The following is a 6,687-nucleotide window of genomic DNA, read 5'->3' on the forward strand; positions in this document are numbered from 1 at the left end:
GTTGTGGCCTCTCCCGTTGCGGAGCACAGTCTCCGGACGTGCAGGCTCAGCGGCCATGGCTCATGGGCCTAGCCGCTCCGCGGCACGCGGGGTCCTCCCGGACGGGGGCACGAGCCCATGTCCCCTGCATCGGCAGGCGGACTCTCAACCACTGCGCCACCAGGGAAGCCCCCTGCATTTTTTAAACAAATTCTCAGAATGCTATCAAATAAGTTAATGAGGAGCCTTGTAAAAGTGAGAATAATTTCTGTTTCTCCTAATTTACATTTGTCCATTTCCTGAGGTTCCATCCTATTAAACTTTAATTTGCTCCCCTCTCATCCCAAACCTTTCAGGAGTCTGATATTGGAGTTTTCTTCACACAGTCAGAATCTCTTGGGCTCTAATGGATTACACTTATGGGTAGGCAAGGTATATTGTCTCCCTGAAGTGATTTCCAGATTGGAAGACTGGTCTGAAGGAGAGGGCGAGAGTTTGGGTGATGGGAAAGCAGTGGTGATAGTTCTCTGACATTGTTTATTTTTGTTTTAGTACTTTTTTCATCCCATTTTGCAGCAGTTGTGGTTTGAGTGATTTTTTTCTATTACTCTCCCAGTTTCTGTACTTGTGAACTGAGGGGCAGGCGGTTAGGGGCTGGGTGTTCAATCCCACTCTCCTACTTGTATCTTTAAAATATACAAAGAAAGCATGGAAATGGGGAATGTTTTTGGTTGCTTGGAAGGGAGTCCCAGAAAAGAAATATGTCAGATTGAACCATATAAAGTCACCGTTTTTAAAGGTCAAAAATGGTTGAATATTGCTGATTTCATATGGTTCAATCCAGTACAATCAAACCTCGTTAATTCAGACTAATGCGAGGAAGGTTGGTCTGAAGTTGCTGGAGTGCCACAAAAAAGTCTGAATTATGAGATCATTTTAAAGACATGCAACTTTCCTGCACCCCAGCGCTGACAGTAACAGGAAGTAGGTCAAAAAAATATACTGTCTCTACAAGTCCATGGAGGCATGTCTGGTTAATAAAGACAATTTATAATGAGCCTACAAATATGTTGGGTAAAGGGTGATTTAATCTAAGGTGTGCTTGAGAATGCTTGCGAAGTTTATTCTTTTAAGTAGCTTTAAATGGTTTCCTTCTGATTTACATATATGACCAGTTTCCTTCCTTCGAAGAGAGCAATTGGATGGCTGAAGTTTACTGTCTGAATTATTCTTATTCCAAAATGGTGGATTCCAAATTAATGATGCTTCACTACTCTATTCCCAACCTCAGGGTTGGACATTAGGTTAATGAAAATCAATGGAGACTAGCTCTCAAGGATCAAGGAGGAGGACATATACTTGACAAAAACATATGTGACGTGAAGAGTGAAGCTGGTTTTCTTGAATGCTTCATATACTGACTCTGAAGGCAGTTTCAGAGGCAAAGTTCCATCAGTGTTTAAAGTAATAACAGCAAACTTGAAAGGAGTCAGCCGCATCCTACAGAACCGCTTCGAAGAGCAACGTAATGTGAACAGACAAATTCCAACGTTTTATGGTTTTAAAAAATGCTCTCATGTGCTCGTTCTCCTAGCATAATATTTATTCCTTTAAACATATTCTTAAAGTTTCCTTCTAAATAATAGCAGTCTCTAGTGACGTTTAAGTTTATCTGCAAGTGAGTTTTATCCATTTTCTGCTTCCCTGAAACTCCAGGGGTATGCATGGATAGGTGGGAAGGTGACGGAAATGGAGCCAAGGATTGCTGACCAGCAGAGACCAAGATTGATAGCTTGTTTGATCAAATTGGGATTAGGTATAATCCTGATTTTCAGGAGTGCACCAGTGGTGTATGGCAAAGTCTGTCCTCACAGAGTTCCTTCTCTGGCTTGTGTGTCCTTCCGATTCAAGGGGGATATTCTCGAGGAAAATACTTCTTTCTCAGGATGAGTTGGTGTACATCCCACCTTACTTTTTCCTGTGCTCCCCTCTTTTGCTTTGAAATGTCAAATAGGGCTCCGAGGAGGGGCAGATCTGACTAGGCTACTGGAAGGAACTGACTCAGTTTTCAGTTAACACGTCTCCACTAAAAGGGGCTATGAAGTAAAAACGGGGCCAGAAAAAATATGGGTGGTTACTTAAGAAAATGAAACAGATCAGTGAGGGAATGGTTCTGTATCTTCATTGTGGTTACACTTTGTCCAAAACGTGTAAACCTGTACACCAAAAAGAACAGGTGGACTGGATGTAAATTAAAAGCAACTAAATAAATGTGAAACAAGACCAGTCCTTCCTTGGTAGCCTGCAGAGTGGATGCCCGCGTGGTGAGGTCTTCTGGGCACCTCTTCCAGCACTGCCACAGGGCAGCAGGCCTGCCTCCGGCGCCGTGTCCCTGCCACAGGAGAAGGAGGGCCACAGTCTGAGTGTCCCTCTCGCTCTGCGTGAACTCCGTGGTGAGGAGACTCCATCACAGCCCCGTGCCCAGCGGAGCGAGAGCCCCACTGCTGCTCCTTGAATGAGCTTGATCTTGCGCACTGCTACACGAAGTCCAGATACTCTGATCTTGTCCTTGTCAGAGTCGTTCAGTCAGGGGACACTCGCTGGACGTCTACCTTGTGCCAAGGACACATAGTCGTGCTGGCACTCGGGCAGAAAAAGAAGACGCAGCCCCTGGGCTCCAGCTCCTCCAGTGGGGGAGGCAGCCTGTAAACAAATGATTAGAGCACTTTGTAATTAATGCTAATAGAGGAGCCTGCACACTGCTCCCGGGGCACGGGGGAGGGGTGACTCGCTCAGCCTCCAGTCACCGCCCTCCAGCTGCTCCAAGAGAGTTCCTGTGCTTTGGGGCCTGAAAAGAAAGAGGCTTTGCCCACGAAGGCACTGATGCTTGGTCAGCTCAACGCATCATCACACACACGGACACACCTCACACACATCATTCACAATACAGCACACAGATACAAGACACCACACACAGACACACACAACACATACACACATCACACACAGACACCTCACACTTCACAGACACACATCACAATCATACACAAGACACACATCACACACAAACACACATCACGTACACACACATCACACAGACACACATCACACGTATATCACATACATCACACACATCACGTATTACACACAGAGAACATCCTCCCCACAGACACACACATCACAGATATTACACACACGTGATACACACTACACACACATCACACAGACATCACAGACACACATCGCAATCATATAGAGACACTCACAGACATACATATCACACACAGCCACGCACATCACACAAATATACACAGACACACCAGACATCACATACATCACACGTATCACACACATCACGTATCACACACATAGAACACCCCCCCCCAAAGACACACACCACAGATACTACACAATCACACACATTACACACACAGACATATCACGCACACACATGCACACACACACCCTTGAAGACCTCCCCTTCTCCTATAGGATGATTAATGTCAGCCCTGGCCCCTCCTCCTCGTGGACCACAAGGGAAGCAGCCCAGGCACAGCTTGAGTTGGTGACGCCCCTGGCGGGCTGGGTAGTGGTTGTGGGTGAATTCCTGCCTCTCACTACGATCCTTCCTAGTGCCTTTTCCTCACCGGCTGCAGCAGTCTAGGCTGCCCGATGGTCACCATGGCAACGGTCTCTCTTGCCATCTTCTACAGTGCAGGGTGCTTCCTTGCCGGAGTACTGGCCCCTGACCAGCGCCTAGCCAAGCCGCAGGCTCTGTGTCCGCCTTTCTGGGTTGTTTCAAGGCCTTAGTTTTTGTGCCAGGTATCAACAGTGGACTGGAGCACGTGGAGTTCTGCTTGTCCAGGCCTGGTCCCTCAGCTTCCTGTTCAGTTTCAGGAGCTGCTGACAGTAGCTGCTCTGACACAAGGTGACTGAAGAGGTCCTGAATATTCAGACCGTCAGCTGCCAAGGACAAGGTGGCCACGCCAAAGAGATGAGCTGGGAACTAGTGCTGGACAAATTAGAGCCTGTTGATTGCAGGGTGACCAGGGTGGCAAAGAGACTGATGTGAGGAGTGAACAAAGGAGCCAGCGATGCAGGGATGCACAGACTGAAGGAGAGAAGTGTCATGGGGAACAGCCCCACTGACCAGGTATTGTATAGAAAAGGGGGCAGAAGCAGTCTATGGGGCGTCGTTAGTATCTCTTGGACCAAATGATTGGTAAAGAAAAGGCCACAGAAATTGCTTCTCCTTCCTCATGCTTCTGAAAAGTCTCCTAAGCCTTTCAAAGGTGGAAGGCGCTGCCTTTGAGGAAGTGAGCTCTTCGTCAATGCAGATAATCAAGCAGAGGCTAGGTGGCCATTGGGTGGGCATTCAAGTATGGGATGCACCTTAACTGTCTCATCGAACCCGACTGGTCTTGCCATTGTCCTGCGAGTAGCCGTGACTCCCATGGTGCCCACTTTCTTACCTGTGAAATGAGGGGTGGGACCAGAGCATGACTCAGACCTCTGTATGCTTCACAGCCCTGTGTTCAGATCCCCCCCCCTTTTTTTTAAGAAACTTTATTTTTCTTCAACCTATTTCCGTTTTAAGAGTTTGTGGAAGAACAGTTTAAGACCACTCAGTGGTTGTTGCTACCCACTCAGTGGCCTGAGCAGTGGCAGGCTGAGCACTCCAGTCTCCAGTGGGGAACTGCAGAATAGGCACAGAGGGCACCTGCACACCTTCGGACCAGCCTCAGGCTGAGGAGCAGTGAACTCAGGAGGTGGGGCGGTCCATTCACCCTGAAATTCCTCCTTGGTCACAGCCTTCTCAGCTGCCACCTGATCTTCCTTTTCCACCTCTTCAGGATCTCTGTAGAAGTAGAGATCAGGCATGACCTCCCATGGTGCCACGCATGCGCAGAACTTCCCGGGCAAGCATCTGCCACATCAGACCCACTGAGTGAGCTCCCTGGTTGTTGCCTGGGATGGCAATGTCCACATACTGCAGAGGAGACTCTGTGTTACACAGGGCAATGGTAGGCAGGTTAACGTAAGAGGCCTCTTAATGTGAGAGGCTGGTGGTCAGCCCTGGGATCAGTAACCACCGGAAGGCTTGGCTCCCAGAAGGCTGCCTGGATCTGGTTAGTGAAGATTCCAGGAGAGAAGCAGCCAGCAGTAGGAGTGGCTCCAGTAGCAGCAACGCACTTCAGCCCAGCGCGCTGGCCAGTGTTCCTGGAGGATGCGACGCGGACATCAGCTGGGTTTTCAAGGGCAATGATGGCACGAGCTGCCAACAGAAGCCTCTCCCAGGTCCTCTTCAGATTTATGATGTAGGTGCCATCACTTCTCCTTTTGTAGATGTACTGTTCCATTTGGAAGTCAGGGTTGGTGCCACCTAAGTGGGTTCCTGCTGCAAGGCATTTGAGGACATCCTCCTCCTTCATTTGCAGGACATCAAGGGCTCCGGGCATTGTGAAAGTTTCCCTTTAAGTTACGACGGGAATCCAGAACAAAGCCATATGGACCCCTGTCTGGCGCGGAAAGCAGATCCCATTTTTTAAACCTGATTCTGACTCCATGGCACCTAATTTGATAGGTTTAAAGCGCCTCCTATTGTTCTGAGCACTTTCCCGTTGATGATCTTATGATCTCTTCCCCATTCCTCTCTGAAGTACATAGAGCAGGTACGATCACAGAGGCAGGGAAGGTTCTGCCTTCTGAAGGCCACCAGTAAGTTAGCAGTAGAGCCAATGCAGAGGCCAGGTCTTGGGTGTGCCAGGCCACCGTCCGTTCTTGCCCATGGCATGTTCACTGGGCAGATTAGCCCGTGGAGAGGGGTTATCAGCAGTACCGTGAAAATAAAAAAAATAAAAGTCTGGCTGTCGGTTGCTTTCAACTTTGAGTTTGCTGCTAAACTCCGAGACACAAAGTTGCTAACTATATGTGCGTGAATACATGGGTTATGTAAAAGTGATTTGTGCCCATGGAGCTGGGTGGGGTATAAGCTGAATAATAGAAGTGTCTAATAAACCTGAACTGGTCTCCCTTAAAACTTGTCGTGGCAGTGCTGAGAAGGGAGGGGCTGGCTACTGGGTCTGCTTGGTATTGCATCCAAGCTGAAAATTCAACAGGCGTATGGAAACATCAAATAAGATCCCACTGCTCTAATTCTTTATTCAGGCCCCTGGGGAATAATGCGTCCAGTGCAACAACCCAGTATCCCTGTGTGCTATTGTAAATCCCCTTTCTCTGCCTTTTTAAAAATCACCGTCTCTTTCTTTTTTTTTTTTTTTTTTCCTGTGGTACACGGGCCTCTCACTGCTGTGGCCTCTCCCGTTGCGGAGCACAGGCTCCGGACGCGCAGGCTCAGTGGCCATGGCTCACGGGCCCAGCCGCTCTGCGGCATGTGGGATCTTCCCGGACCTGGGCACGAACCCGTGTCCCCCGCATCGGCAGGCGGACTCTCAACCACTGTGCCACCAGGGAAGCCCTGTCTCTTTCTTTTAATAAATCCAACCAGAGCAATGAACGCAAATGTGAAACTGTACAGTATATGTGTATCTGCTGGACTCGTCCGTGGCTGATGGCTTTGCCTGTGGGAAGCTCTCCGCGCTGACCTAACCTTTGTCTCCAGGTGAACTGGCGTAATGAGGAATCTTGCAGCACCCTACTCTTTCTTTCCGGGGGCTCCGATGACCTTTCCTCTTCTTCACCAGCTCT

General features: G+C 48.8%; 1 pseudogene; it reads right to left on the reverse strand.

Annotated features, from left to right (window-relative positions):
* Positions 1-4,594: 4,594 nt before the first annotated feature.
* LOC132496087 (small ribosomal subunit protein uS2B-like) lies at positions 4,595-5,438 on the reverse strand (annotated as a pseudogene).
* Between the last annotated feature and the right edge of the window lie 1,249 nt (positions 5,439-6,687).

Source organism: Mesoplodon densirostris, chromosome 9, assembly GCF_025265405.1.
Source record: "Mesoplodon densirostris isolate mMesDen1 chromosome 9, mMesDen1 primary haplotype, whole genome shotgun sequence".
Classification (NCBI taxonomy): domain Eukaryota; kingdom Metazoa; phylum Chordata; class Mammalia; order Artiodactyla; family Ziphiidae; genus Mesoplodon; species Mesoplodon densirostris.